The following is a 14,815-nucleotide window of genomic DNA, read 5'->3' as shown; positions in this document are numbered from 1 at the left end:
AAAAAAAAACGAAGAAATACATAGGCCTACAGAATACATGAATAGACCAGTCTTAGACATGTCTTTCAATAACCAGAGGCGATGCAAAGTTATAAAACAGGTTGTTTGGATCCTGGATGCTAATTGGTTAATAGCAGGGAGTTGAAGCACCACCATCCCAGCATTCTGCGGGTAGTGCCTGTTAGCGGATCCATTAGATTTATAAATGCGCATCCACTGTCCCACGGCCCAGCCAGTCAATTTATAAACTTCATCTCCCCTGGAAAAATGTGTCTAGATCAATGGTATTCAAACCTTTTCAGCAGGGACACCATTTTTTCCTACAGAATTTCTGGGGTCCCCATTTTTTTGCAATCATTTCTTGTGATCCCACCCCAAATACAACTTTGAAATCGGTACGTTACATTTTTTTTTACATCAACAAATAACCTTCAATTACCCAATCAAATACTTTTTTTCTAATTAACTTTCTAAAAAACGTTTCTATATTGTCTCATACAATAATCTGTACTCATAATTTTTTGTTCCTAAATAATGAATATATATATATCCCCACTGCAGTCCCCCCGACTTTAAATATCACTGGTCTAGACAATATTTCCCAATGCCCCTAGGCTAGCATATGGTTTGAAACAGTTGAGGTTTGTCTAAACCTTGCTGTCTGCCTCTCAGACCTGTGGATCAATGTTGCCGTTTTTTTGGTGACCTCCACCGTGCGATGTGTATGATTGTGACCAGAATGACAGCTTCTCTGAGCCAGGCAAATTAGTTATCAGGGTCATTATAATGGATATATCCAAAAGAATGGCAATATAATCCAAGGTAAAACAAACAAAGTGCAGACAGTTTTCTGTCATTTCAGCTGCTTGATGTGATTGTGTGCTAGATTTAGTTGGCTGGCTAGCAAAGGAAAAGTAGCTAGCCTGCATAGCTACAGTGCATTCGGAAAGTATTCAGACCCCTTACTTTTTTCCCACATTTTGTTACGTTACAGCCTTATTCTGAAAATGGATTAAGTCAAATAAAATCTATCTACACACAATACCCCATAATGACAAAGCGATAACATATCATTTTAATTCATAAAAAAGATTAAAAAAATACCTTATTTACATACGTTTTCAGACCCTTTGCTATGAGGCTGGAAATTGAGCTCAGGTCCATCCTGTTTCCATTGATCATCCTTGAGATGTTTCTACAACTTGATTGGAGTCCACCTGTGGTAAATTCAATGGATTGGTCATGATTTGAAAAGGCACACACCTGTCTGTCTATATAAGGTTCCACAGTTGACAGTGCATGTCAGAGCAGATAACTAAGCCATGAGGTGGAAGGAATTGTCCCTAGAGCTCCGAGAACAGGATTGTGTCGAGGCACAGACGTGGGGAAGGGTACCGATACATTTCTGCAGCATTGAAGGTACCCAAGAACACAGTGGCTTCCATCATTCTTAAAAGGAAGAAGTTTGGAACCCACCAAAGACTCTTCCAAGAGCCGGCTGCTCAGCCAAACCATCCCTACGGTGAATCAGCCCTTATTCAGGAGGTATTCACACACGATAATTCCCGGGGATCTGAAGCCTTATTGCTTAGTTAATGGACTAAGTCATTTCTGACTTCGTTAGGTTCTGAGAGCGATAAATGCCCCCACCCACCCAACCCACCCAGCCAGCCAGCCAAAGTCACACCCTTAGTATCCTACTCATGCAGTTTCCGTAGTGTAGCGGTAATCACATTTGCCTAACACGCAAAAGGTCCCTGGTTCGAGACTGGGTGGAAACACTTTACTTTAGCTTAATATGATTCACTCATGCTAGCAACCCTCAGGAACAATTCACAAGGATGTGACAGATTAAAGAAAGGTCAACGGAATGAAAGTATGCCAAAATAAATGTATGTGGCTGTTATTGACAGTGGCTCCCGATAGTGGCTAATATTTAACATGATACAAATTGTCAAATAAAACTGGGAAAAGCCCCACAGTGGAGGTGTCATAATACCCATAAAACCTAGCGGTCAAACAGGGAAATGGTTCCAACCATTTTCCACCATTCATTTTTCCCATAGGGGATTTTAGAAACACTTAAAATAATACATTTGTAGTTCTTTATGATAGCCACATTAGCAGTTAATTAGCATTTAATTTTGGGGGGGTAAATACAGGCGAATATTTTTTATAAAAGTCACCTTGTCCTAGAGAGAATTACACGGTTACCATGCCAGGGTAAGCCAACAAGAAACACAGGCCTTTTTTAATTGTTTTTAAAATCCCCTGTGGGGAATATGAATGGTGGAAAAACGATTGGAACCATTTCCCTGTTCAACCGCTAGTTCTTATGGGTATTATGACTCCTACTGTGGTACTCTATTTGGGATATTATGGGTGGTAGACTTGTGGGCATTCCTAACATTTTCCATGAGTTCCACTCTTTTTCTTGTAGTTTCCGTAGTGTAGTGGTTATCACGTTCGCCTCACACGTGAAAGGTCCCTGGTTCGAAACCTGGCGGAAACAAATTTTAACAAAACAGATAGTGATGACAGAAACAGGGTCATAACTGAAAAAAACGAAACAAATACATAGGCCTGCAGAATACATGAATAGACCAGTCTTAGACCTGTCTTTCAATAACCAGAGGCAGATAGTGATAACTGAAAAAAAACTAAACAAATACATAGGCCTACAGAATACATGAAAACACCAGTCTTAGACATGTCTTTCAATAACCAGAGGCAATGCAATGTTATAAAACAGGTTGTTTGGATCCTGGATGCTAATTGGTTAATAGCAGGGAGTTGAAGCACCACCATCCCAGCATTCTGCGGGTAGTGCCTGTTAGCGGTTCCATTAGATTTATAAATGCGCATCCACTGTCCCACGGCCCAGCCAGTCAATTTATAAACTTCATCTCCCCTGGAAAAATGTGTCTAGACCAATGGTATTCAAACCTTTTCAGCAGGGACACCATGTTTTCCTACAGAATTTCTGAGGTCCCCATTTTTTTGCAATCATTTCTTGTGATCCCACCCCAAATACAACTTTAAATCGGTACGTTACATTTTTTTTTACATCAACAAATAACCTTCAATTACCCAATCAAATACTTTTTTCTAATTAACTTTCTCAAAAACGTTTCTATATTGTCTCATACAATATCTGTACTCATAATTTTTTGTTCCTAAATAATGAATATATATATCCCCACTGCAGTCCCCCCGACCCCGACTTTAAATATCACTGGTCTAGACAATATTTCCCAATGCCCCTAGGCTAGCATTTGGTTTGAAACAGTTGAGGTTTGTCAATTCAAATAGGCTACATGTCCCAAATTATTGCAATACTTTAGCTTAATATGATTCACTAATGCTAGCAACCCTCAGGAACAATTCACAAGGATGTGACAGATTAAAGAAAGGTCAACGGAATGAAAGTATGCCAAAATAAATGTATGTGGCTGTTACTGACAGTGGCTCCCGATAGTGGCTAATATTTAACATGATACAAATTGTCAAATAAAACTGGGAAAAGCCCCACAGTGGAGGTGTCATAATACCCATAAACCTAGCGGCCATTCATTTTTCCCATAGGGTATTTTAGAAACACTTAAAATAATACATTTGTAGTTCTTTATGATAGCCACATTAGCAGTTAATTAGCATTTAATTTTGGGGGGGTAAATACAGGCAAATATTTTTTATAAAAGTCACCTTGTCCTAGAGAGAATTACACGGTTACCATGCCAGGGTAAGCCAACAAGAAACACAGGCCTTTTTTAATTGTTTTTAAAATCCCCTGTGGGGAATATGAATGGTGGAAAAACGATTGGAACCATTTCCCTGTTCGACCGCTAGTTCTTATGGGTATTATGACTCCTACTGTGGTACTCTATTTGGGATATTATGGGCAGTAGACTTGTGGGCATTCCTAACATTTTCCATGACTTCCACTCTTTTTCTTGTAGTTTCCGTAGTGTAGTGGTTATCACGTTCGCCTCACACGCGAAAGGTCCCTGGTTCGAAACCGGGCGGAAACAAATTTTAACAAAACAGATAGTGATGACAGAAACAGGGTCATAACTGAAAAAAAACGAAACAAATAAATAGGCCTGCAGAATACATGAATAGACCAATCTTAGACCAGAGGCAGATAGTGATAACTGAAAAAAAACGAAACAAATACATAGGCCTACAGAATACATGAAAAGACCAGTATTAGACATGTCTTTCAATAACCAGAGGCAATGCAATGTTATAAAACAGGTTGTTTGGATCCTGGATGCTAATTGGTTAATAGCAGGGAGTTGAAGCACCACCATCCCAGCATTCTGCGGGTAGTGCCTGTTAGCGGTTCCATTAGATTTATAAATGCGCATCCACTGTCCCACGGCCCAGCCAGTCAATTTATAAACTTCATCTCCCCTGGAAAAATGTGTCTAGACCAATGGTATTCAAACCTTTTCAGCAGGGACACCATGTTTTCCTACAGAATTTCTGGGGTCCCCATTTTTTTGCAATCATTTCTTGTGATCCCACCCCAAATACAACTTTAAAATCGGTACGTTACATTTTTTTTTACATCAACAAATAACCTTCAATTACCCAATCAAATACTTTTTTCTAATTAACTTTCTCAAAAACGTTTCTATATTGTCTCATACAATAATCTGCACTCATAATTTTTTGTTCCTAAATAATGAATATATATACCCCCACTTTAAATATCACTGGTCTAGACAATATTTCCCAATGCCCCTAGGCTAGCATATGGTTTGAAACAGTTGAGGTTTGTCAATTCAAATAGGCTACATGTCCCAAATTATTGCAATACTTTAGCTTAATATGATTCACTAATGCTAGCAACCCTCAGGAACAATTCACAAGGATGTGACAGATTAAAGAAAGGTCAACGGAATGAAAGTATGCCAAAATAAATGTATGTGGCTGTTACTGACAGTGGCTCCCGATAGTGGCTAATATTTAACATGATACAAATTGTCAAATAAAACTGGGAAAAGCCCCACAGTGGAGGTGTCATAATACAAATAAAACCTAGCGGTCAAACAGGGAAATGGTTCCAACCATTTTCCACCATTCATTTTTCCCATAGGGGATTTTAGAAACACTTAAAATAATACATTTGTAGTTCTTTATGATAGCCACATTAGCAGTTAATTAGCATTTAATTTTGGGGGGGTAAATACAGGAAAATATTTTTTATAAAAGTCACCTTGTCCTAGAGAGAATTACACGGTTACCATGCCAGGGTAAGCCAACAAGAAACACAGGCCTTTTTTAATTGTTTTTAAAATCCCCTGTGGGGAATATGAATGGTGGAAAAACGATTGGAACCATTTCCCTGTTCGACCGCTAGTTCTTATGGGTATTATGACTCCTACTGTGGTACTCTATTTGGGATATTATGGGCGGTAGACTTGTGGGCATTCCTAACATTTTCCATGACTTCCACTCTTTTTCTTGTAGTTTCCGTAGTGTAGTGGTTATCACGTTCGCCTCACACGCGAAAGGTCCCTGGTTCGAAACCGGGCGGAAACAAATTTTAACAAAACAGATAGTGATGACAGAAACAGGGTCATAACTGAAAAAAACGAAACAAATAAATAGGCCTGCAGAATACATGAATAGACCAATCTTAGACCAGAGGCAGATAGTGATAACTGAAAAAAAACGAAACAAATACATAGGCCTACAGAATACATGAAAAGACCAGTATTAGACATGTCTTTCAATAACCAGAGGCAATGCAATGTTATAAAACAGGTTGTTTGGATCCTGGATGCTAATTGGTTAATAGCAGGGAGTTGAAGCACCACCATCCCAGCATTCTGCGGGTAGTGCCTGTTAGCGGTTCCATTAGATTTATAAATGCGCATCCACTGTCCCACGGCCCAGCCAGTCAATTTATAAACTTCATCTCCCCTGGAAAAATGTGTCTAGACCAATGGTATTCAAACCTTTTCAGCAGGGACACCATGTTTTCCTACAGAATTTCTGGGGTCCCCATTTTTTTGCAATCATTTCTTGTGATCCCACCCCAAATACAACTTTAAAATCGGTACGTTACATTTTTTTTTACATCAACAAATAACCTTCAATTACCCAATCAAATACTTTTTTTCTAATTAACTTTCTCAAAAACGTTTCTATATTGTCTCATACAATAATCTGCACTCATAATTTTTTGTTCCTAAATAATGAATATATATACCCCCACTTTAAATATCACTGGTCTAGACAATATTTCCCAATGCCCCTAGGCTAGCATATGGTTTGAAACAGTTGAGGTTTGTCAATTCAAATAGGCTACATGTCCCAAATTATTGCAATACTTTAGCTTAATATGATTCACTAATGCTAGCAACCCTCAGGAACAATTCACAAGGATGTGACAGATTAAAGAAAGGTCAACGGAATGAAAGTATGCCAAAATAAATGTATGTGGCTGTTACTGACAGTGGCTCCCGATAGTGGCTAATATTAACATGATACAAATTGTCAAATAAAACTGGGAAAAGCCCCACAGTGGAGGTGTCATAATACAAATAAAACCTAGCGGTCAAACAGGGAAATGGTTCCAACCATTTTCCACCATTCATTTTTCCCATAGGGGATTTTAGAAACACTTAAAATAATACATTTGTAGTTCTTTATGATAGCCACATTAGCAGTTAATTAGCATTTAATTTTGGGGGGGTAAATACAGGAAAATATTTTTTATAAAAGTCACCTTGTCCTAGAGAGAATTACACGGTTACCATGCCAGGGTAAGCCAACAAGAAACACAGGCCTTTTTTAATATTCTTAAAATCCCCTGTGGGGAATATGAATGGTGGAAAAACGATTGGAACCATTTCCCTGTTCGACCGCTAGTTCTTATGGGTATTATGACTCCTACTGTGGTACTCTATTTGGGATATTATGGGCGGTAGACTTGTGGGCATTCCTAACATTTTCCATGACTTCCACTCTTTTTCTTGTAGTTTCCGTAGTGTAGTGGTTATCACGTTCGCCTCACACGCGAAAGGTCCCTGGTTCGAAACCGGGCGGAAACAAATTTTAACAAAACAGATAGTGATGACAGAAACAGGGTCATAACTGAAAAAAACGAAACAAATAAATAGGCCTGCAGAATACATGAATAGACCAATCTTAGACCAGAGGCAGATAGTGATAACTGAAAAAAAACGAAACAAATACATAGGCCTACAGAATACATGAAAAGACCAGTATTAGACATGTCTTTCAATAACCAGAGGCAATGCAATGTTATAAAACAGGTTGTTTGGATCCTGGATGCTAATTGGTTAATAGCAGGGAGTTGAAGCACCACCATCCCAGCATTCTGCGGGTAGTGCCTGTTAGCGGTTCCATTAGATTTATAAATGCGCATCCACTGTCCCACGGCCCAGCCAGTCAATTTATAAACTTCATCTCCCCTGGAAAAATGTGTCTAGACCAATGGTATTCAAACCTTTTCAGCAGGGACACCATGTTTTCCTACAGAATTTCTGGGGTCCCCATTTTTTTGCAATCATTTCTTGTGATCCCACCCCAAATACAACTTTAAAATCGGTACGTTACATTTTTTTTACATCAACAAATAACCTTCAATTACCCAATCAAATACTTTTTTTCTAATTAACTTTCTCAAAAACGTTTCTATATTGTCTCATACAATAATCTGCACTCATAATTTTTGTTCCTAAATAATGAATATATATACCCCCACTTTAAATATCACTGGTCTAGACAATATTTCCCAATGCCCCTAGGCTAGCATATGGTTTGAAACAGTTGAGGTTTGTCAATTCAAATAGGCTACATGTCCCAAATTATTGCAATACTTTAGCTTAATATGATTCACTAATGCTAGCAACCCTCAGGAACAATTCACAAGGATGTGACAGATTAAAGAAAGGTCAACGGAATGAAAGTATGCCAAAATAAATGTATGTGGCTGTTACTGACAGTGGCTCCCGATAGTGGCTAATATTTAACATGATACAAATTGTCAAATAAAACTGGGAAAAGCCCCACAGTGGAGGTGTCATAATACAAATAAAACCTAGCGGTCAAACAGGGAAATGGTTCCAACCATTTTCCACCATTCATTTTTCCCATAGGGGATTTTAGAAACACTTAAAATAATACATTTGTAGTTCTTTATGATAGCCACATTAGCAGTTAATTAGCATTTAATTTTGGGGGGGTAAATACAGGAAAATATTTTTTATAAAAGTCACCTTGTCCTAGAGAGAATTACACGGTTACCATGCCAGGGTAAGCCAACAAGAAACACAGGCCTTTTTTAATTGTTTTTAAAATCCCCTGTGGGGAATATGAATGGTGGAAAAACGATTGGAACCATTACCCTGTTCGACCGCTAGTTCTTATGGGTATTATGACTCCTACTGTGGTACTCTATTTGGGATATTATGGGCGGTAGACTTGTGGGCATTCCTAACATTTTCCATGACTTCCACTCTTTTCCTTGTAGTTTCCGTAGTGTAGTGGTTATCACGTTCGCCTCACACGCGAAAGGTCACTGGTTCGAAACCGGGCGGAAACAAATTTTAACAAAACAGATAGTGATGACCGAAACAGGGTCATAACTGAAAAAAACGAAACAAATAAATAGGCCTGCAGAATACATGAATAGACCAATCTTAGACCAGAGGCAGAAAGTGATAACTGAAAAAAAACGAAACAAATACATAGGCCTACAGAATACATGAAAAGACCAGTCTTAGACATGTCTTTCAATAACCAGAGGCAATGCAATGTTATAAAACAGGTTGTTTGGATCCTGGATGCTAATTGGTTAATAGCAGGGAGTTGAAGCACCACCATCCCAGCATTCTGCGGGTAGTGCCTGTTAGCGGTTCCATTAGATTTATAAATGCGCATCCACTGTCCCACGGCCCAGCCAGTCAATTTATAAACTTCATCTCCCCTGGAAAAATGTGTTTAGACCAATGGTATTCAAACCTTTTCAGCAGGGACACCATTTTTTCCTACAGAATTTCTGGGGTCCCCATTTTTTTGCAATCATTTCTTGTGATCCCACCCCAAATACAACTTTAAAATCGGTACGTTACATTTTTTTTTACATCAAAAAATAACCTTCAATTACCCAATCAAATACTTTTTTTCAAATTAACTTTCTCAAAAACGTTTCTATATTGTCTCATACAATAATCTGTACTCATAATTTTTTGTTCCTAAAAAATGAATATATATATCCCCACTGCAGTCCCCCCGACCCCCACTTCAAATATCACTGGTCTAGACAATATTTCCCAATGCCCCTAGGCTAGCATATGGTTTGAAACAGTTGAGGTTTGTCAATTCAAATAGGCTACATGTCCCAAATTATTGCAATACTTTAGCTTAATATGATTCACTAATGCTAGCAACCCTCAGGAACAATTCACAAGGATGTGACAGATTAAAGAAAGGTCAACGGAATGAAAGTATGCCAAAATAAATGTATGTGGCTGTTACTGACAGTGGCTCCCGATAGTGGCTAATATTTAACATGATACAAATTGTCAAATAAAACTGGGAAAAGCCCCACAGTGGAGGTGTCATAATACCCATAAAACCTAGCGGTCAAACAGGGAAATGGTTCCAACCATTTTTCCACCATTCATTTTTCCCATAGGGTATTTTAGAAACACTTAAAATAATACATTTGTAGTTCTTTATGATAGCCACATTAGCAGTTAATTAGCATTTAATTTTGGGGGGGTAAATACAGGCAAATATTTTTTATAAAAGTCACCTTGTCCTAGAGAGAATTACACGGTTACCATGCCAGGGTAAGCCAAGAAGAAACACGGGCCTTTTTTAATTGTTTTTAAAATCCCCTGTGGGGAATATGAATGGTGGAAAAACGATTGGAACCATTTCCCTGTTCGAACCGCTAGTTCTTATGGGTATTATGACTCCTACTGTGGTACTCTATTTGGGATATTATGGGCGGTAGACTTGTGGGCATTCCTAACATTTTCCATGACTTCCACTCTTTTTCTTGTAGTTTCTGTAGTGTAGTGGTTATCACGTTTGCCTCACACGCGAAAGGTCCCTGGTTCGAAACCGGGCGGAAACAGATTTTAACAAAACAGATAGTGATGACCGAAACAGGGTCATAACTGAAAAAAACGAAACAAATAAATAGGCCTGCAGAATACATGAATAGACCAGTCTTAGACATGTCTTTCAATAACCAGAGGCAGATAGTGATAACTGAAAAAAAAACGAAACAAATACATAGGCCTACAGAATACATGAATAGACCAGTCTTAGACATGTCTTTCAATAACCAGAGGCAATGCAATGTTATAAAACAGGTTGTTTGGATCCTGGATGCTAATTGGTTAATAGCAGGGAGTTGAAGCACCACCATCCCAGCATTCTGCGGGTAGTGCCTGTTAGCGGTTCCATTAGATTTATAAATGCGCATCCACTGTCCCACGGCCCAGCCAGTCAATTTATAAACTTCATCTCCCCTGGAAAAATGTGTTTAGACCAATGGTATTCAAACCTTTTCAGCAGGGACACCATTTTTTCCTACAGAATCTCTGGGGTCCCCATTTTTTTGCAATCATTTCTTGTGATCCCACCCCAAATACAACTTTAAAATCGGTACGTTACATTTTTTTTTACATCAAAAAATAACCTTCAATTACGCAATCAAATACTTTTTTTCTAATTAACTTTCTCAAAAACGTTTCTATATTGTCTCATACAATAATCTGTACTCATAATTTTTTGTTCCTAAATAATGAATATATATATCCCCACTGCAGTCCCCCCGACCCCCACTTTAAATATCACTGGTCTAGACAATATTTCCCAATGCCCCTAGGCTAGCATATGGTTTGAAACAGTTGAGGTTTGTCAATTCAAATAGGCTACATGTCCCAAATTATAGCAATACTTTAGCTTAATATGATTCACTAATGCTAGCAACCCTCAGGAACAATTCACAAGGATGTGACAGATTAAAGAAAGGTCAACGGAATGAAAGTATGCCAAAATAAATGTATGTGGCTGTTACTGTCAGTGGCTCCCGATAGTGGCTAATATTTAACATGATACAAATTGTCAAATAAAAATGGGAAAAGCCCCACAGTGGAGGTGTCATAATACCCATAAAACCTAGCGGTCAAACAGGGAAATGATTCCAACCATTTTCCACCATTCATTTTTCCCATAGGGTATTTTAGAAACACTTAAAATAATACATTTGTAGTTCTTTATGATAGCCACATTAGCAGTTAATTAGCATTTAATTTTGGGGGGGTAAATACAGGCAAATATTTTTTATAAAAGTCACCTTGTCCTAGAGAGAATTATACGGTTACCATGCCAGGGTAAGCCAACAAGAAACACAGGCCTTTTTTAATTGTTTTTAAAATCCCCTGTGGGGAATATGAATGGTGGAAAAACGATTGGAACCATTTCCCTGTTCGACCGCTAGTTCTTATGGGTATTATGACTCCTACTGTGGTACTCTATTTGGGATATTATGGGCGGTAGACTTGTGGGCATTCCTAACATTTTCCATGACTTCCACTCTTTTTCTTGTAGATTCTGTGGTGTAGTGGTTATCACGTTCGCCTCACACGCGAAAGGTCCCTGGTTCGAAACCGGGCGGAAACACATTTTAACAAAACAGATAGTGATGACCGAAACAGGGTCATAACTGAAAAAAACGAAACAAATAAATAGGCCTGCAGAATACATGAATAGACCAGTCTTAGACATGTCTTTCAATAACCAGAGGCAGATAGTGATAACTGAAAAAAAACGAAACAAATACATAGGCCTACAGAATACATGAATAGACCAGTCTTAGACATGTCTTTCAATAACCAGAGGCAATGCAATGTTATTAAACAGGTTGTTTGGATCCTGGATGCTAATTGGTTAATAGCAGGGAGTTGAAGCACCACCATCCCAGCATTCTGCGTGTAGTGCCTGTTAGCGGTTCCATTAGATTTATAAATGCGCATCCACTGTCCCACGGCCCAGCCAGTCAATTTATAAACTTCATCTCCCCTGGAAAAATGTGTCTAGACCAATGGTATTCAAACCTTTTCAGCAGGGACACCATTTTTCCTACAGAATTTCTGGGGTGCCCATTTTTTTGCAATCATTTCTTGTGATCCCACCCCAAATACAACTTTAAAATCGGTACGTTACATTTTTTTTTACATCAACAAATAACCTTCAATTACCCAATCAAATACTTTTTTTCTAATTAACTTTCTCAAAAACGTTTCTATATTGTCTCATACAATAATCTGTACTCTTAATTTTTTGTTCCTAAATAATGAATATATATATCCCCACTGCAGTCCCCCCGACCCCCACTTTAAATATCACTGGTCTAGACAATATTTCCCAATGCCCCTAGGCTAGCATATGGTTTGAAACAGTTGAGGTTTGTCTAAACCTTGCTGTCTGCCTCTCCGACCTGTGGATCAATGTTGCCGTTTTTTTGGTGACCTCCACCGTGCGATGTGTATGAATGTGACCAGAATGACAGCTTCTCTGAGCCAGGCAAATTAATTGATCAGGGTCATTATAATGGATATATCCAAAGAAATGGCAATATAATCCAAGGTAAAACAAACAAAAGAGCAGACAGTTTTCTGTCATTTCAGCTGCTTGATGTGATTGTGTGATAGATTTAGTTGGCTGGCTAGCAAAGGAAAAGTAGCTAGCCTGCATAGCTACAGTGCATTCGGAAAGTATTCAGACCCCTTACTTTTTTCCACATTTTGTTACGTTACAGCCTTATTCTGAAAATGGATTAAGTCAAATAAAATCTATCTACACACAATACCCCATAATGACAAAGCGATAACATATCATTTTTAATTCATAAAAAAATATTTAAAAAATACCTTATTTACATACGTTTTCAGACCCTTTGCTATGAGGCTGGAAATTGAGCTCAGGTCCATCCTGTTTCCATTGATCATCCTTGAGATGTTTCTACAACTTGATTGGAGTCCACCTGTGGTAAATTCAATGGATTGGTCATGATTTGAAAAGGCACACACCTGTCTGTCTATATAAGGTTCCACAGTTGACAGTGCATGTCAGAGCATAAACTAAGCCATGAGGTGGAAGGAATTGTCCCTAGAGCTCCGAGACAGGATTGTGTCGAGGCACAGACGTGGGGAAGGGTACCGATACATTTCTGCAGCATTGAAGGTACCCAAGAACACAGTGGCTTCCATCATATTTAAAAGGAACAAGTTTGGAACCACCAAGACTCTTCCAAGAGCCGGCTGCTCAGCCAAACCATCCCTACGGTGAATCAGCCCTTATTCAGGAGTTATTCACACGATAATTCCCGGGATCTCAAGCCTTATTGCTTAGTTAATGGACTAAGTCATTTCTGACTTCATTAGGTTCTGAGAGCGATAAATGCCCCACCCACCCAGCCACCCACCCAGCCAAAGTCACACCCTTAGTATCCTACTCATGCAGTTTCCGTAGTGTAGAGGTTATCACGTTCGCCTAACACGCGAAAGGTCCCTAGGTTCGAGACCGGGCGGAAACGCATTTTAACAAATTAGACAGTAAGCCTATTCACTTAGGGCTCGATCCCAATTTAGGAATTCATGCTTTTCCTACGCACTTCTCAGTGTTTGCTATTCAGACTTAACCTTTCTAGTCGCGTAACGCACTCTGCTGGGGTGGCTAGCTTGGGCGCTCTGAATAAATTCCTGCTACGTGTGGTCTGAGTTCCATAATGATTCAAATAGGCTACATGTCCCAAATTATTGCAATACTTTAGATTAATATGATTCACTAATGCTAGCAACCCTCAGGAACAAATCACAAGGATGTGACAGATTAAAGAAAGGTCAACGGAATGAAAGTATGCCAAAATAAATGTATGTGGCTGTTACTGACAGTGGCTCCCGATAGTGGCTAATATTTAAAATGATACAAATTGTCAAATAAAACTGGGAAAAGCCCCACAGTGGAGGTGTCATAATACCCATAAAACTTAGCGGTCAAACAGGGAAATGGTTCCAACCATTTTTCCACCATTCATTTTTCCCATAAGGGATTTTAGAAACACTTAAAATAATACATTTGTAGTTCTTTATGATCGCCACATTAGCAGTTAATTAGCATTTAATTTTGGGGGGGTAAATACAGGCGAATATTTTTTCTAAAAGTCACCTTGTCCTAGAGAGAATTACACGGTTACCATGCCAGGGTAAGCCAACAAGAAACACAGGCCTTTTTGAATTGTTTTTAAAATCCCCTGTGGGGAATATGAATGGTGGAAAAACGATTGGAACCATTTCCCTGTTCGACCGCTAGTTCTTATGGGTATTATGACTCCTACTGTGGTACTCTATTTGGGATATTATGGGCGGTAGACTTGTGGGCATTTCTAACATTTTCCATGACTTCCACTCTTTTTCTTGTAGTTTCTGTAGTGTAGTGGTTATCACGTTCGCCTCACACGCGAAAGGTCCCTGGTTCGAAACCGGGCGGAAACAACTTTTAACAAAACAGATAGTGATGACCGAAACAGGGTCATAACTGAAAAAAACGAAACAAATAAATAGGCCTGCAGAATACATGAATAGACCAATCTTAGACCAGAGGCAGATAGTGATAACTGAAAAAAAAACGAAACAAATACATAGGCCTACAGAATACATGAAAAGACCAGTCTTAGACATGTCTTTCAATAACCAGAGGCAATGCAATGTTATAAAACAGGTTGTTTGGATCCTGGATGCTAATTGGTTAATAG

The 14,815-nt window shown here is 38.8% G+C and overlaps 8 non-coding genes across 8 annotated transcripts; all 8 read left to right on the top strand.

Moving 5' to 3' along the window:
* Positions 1-2,439: 2,439 nt before the first annotated feature.
* trnav-cac (transfer RNA valine (anticodon CAC)) lies at positions 2,440-2,512 on the top strand. Its single transcript has one exon. It is a non-coding gene; the product is annotated as a tRNA-Val (tRNA).
* A 1,446-nt stretch (positions 2,513-3,958) lies between these two features.
* On the top strand, positions 3,959-4,031 carry trnav-cac (transfer RNA valine (anticodon CAC)). The gene has a single exon. It is a non-coding gene; the product is annotated as a tRNA-Val (tRNA).
* Positions 4,032-5,477: 1,446 nt separating this feature from the next.
* Positions 5,478-5,550, top strand: trnav-cac (transfer RNA valine (anticodon CAC)). The gene has a single exon. It is a non-coding gene; the product is annotated as a tRNA-Val (tRNA).
* Positions 5,551-6,994: 1,444 nt separating this feature from the next.
* Positions 6,995-7,067, top strand: trnav-cac (transfer RNA valine (anticodon CAC)). The gene has a single exon. It is a non-coding gene; the product is annotated as a tRNA-Val (tRNA).
* A 1,444-nt stretch (positions 7,068-8,511) lies between these two features.
* On the top strand, positions 8,512-8,584 carry trnav-cac (transfer RNA valine (anticodon CAC)). The gene has a single exon. It is a non-coding gene; the product is annotated as a tRNA-Val (tRNA).
* Positions 8,585-10,053: 1,469 nt separating this feature from the next.
* Positions 10,054-10,126, top strand: trnav-cac (transfer RNA valine (anticodon CAC)). The gene has a single exon. It is a non-coding gene; the product is annotated as a tRNA-Val (tRNA).
* Positions 10,127-11,609: 1,483 nt separating this feature from the next.
* Positions 11,610-11,682, top strand: trnav-cac (transfer RNA valine (anticodon CAC)). Its single transcript has one exon. It is a non-coding gene; the product is annotated as a tRNA-Val (tRNA).
* A 2,800-nt stretch (positions 11,683-14,482) lies between these two features.
* Positions 14,483-14,555, top strand: trnav-cac (transfer RNA valine (anticodon CAC)). Its single transcript has one exon. It is a non-coding gene; the product is annotated as a tRNA-Val (tRNA).
* Positions 14,556-14,815: the final 260 nt, after the last annotated feature.

Source organism: Salmo trutta, unplaced genomic scaffold, assembly GCF_901001165.1.
Source record: "Salmo trutta unplaced genomic scaffold, fSalTru1.1, whole genome shotgun sequence".
In the NCBI taxonomy this organism is placed as follows: Eukaryota; Metazoa; Chordata; class Actinopteri; order Salmoniformes; family Salmonidae; genus Salmo; species Salmo trutta.
Note: the sequence above shows the minus strand (reverse complement) of the source record. Positions and strands in the feature narration are given on the sequence as shown.